This window comes from Etheostoma spectabile, chromosome 7, assembly GCF_008692095.1.
Source record: "Etheostoma spectabile isolate EspeVRDwgs_2016 chromosome 7, UIUC_Espe_1.0, whole genome shotgun sequence".
Taxonomy (NCBI): domain Eukaryota; kingdom Metazoa; phylum Chordata; class Actinopteri; order Perciformes; family Percidae; genus Etheostoma; species Etheostoma spectabile.
This window is the reverse complement of record NC_045739.1, coordinates 20,584,185-20,584,602: the sequence shown is the minus strand read 5'-3', so window position 1 is coordinate 20,584,602 and position 418 is coordinate 20,584,185.

Genomic DNA, 418 nt, shown 5'->3' with positions numbered 1-418 from the left:
GACTTTATTGTGAAACTTCATATCTCGTCGGAGGACGGGGAGCCCATTCTCAAGCCTGGTTTAGCAATCTGTGATCCCGGTGGCCCGAAGGTCAAACTCCCCGTGCGAGAAGGGGGGGAATCAGCAGCTGTCACTCTCTTTCTGCTTCCTTTGGCCTCATGCCACACTCCTTATCTTGCAGTGCCTCTGATCTCTGTCCTGGCTCTCCCACAGTAGCAGACAAAGAGAAATCGAGGAATGGAGAGACACAGGGAGACACACACTGTCAGATCAGCAAAAGACATGAATGGCACAGTGGAGCAGGTAAAGGCCTGGCAGTGGCAGTGAATGAGGAGGCCGTTGGGGATTTCCATGTTTAGACCCTGCTGACTACGGCTGCTGGCGTTCCCAGCCTCCTGAGAGCTCTACAGTACCGGAC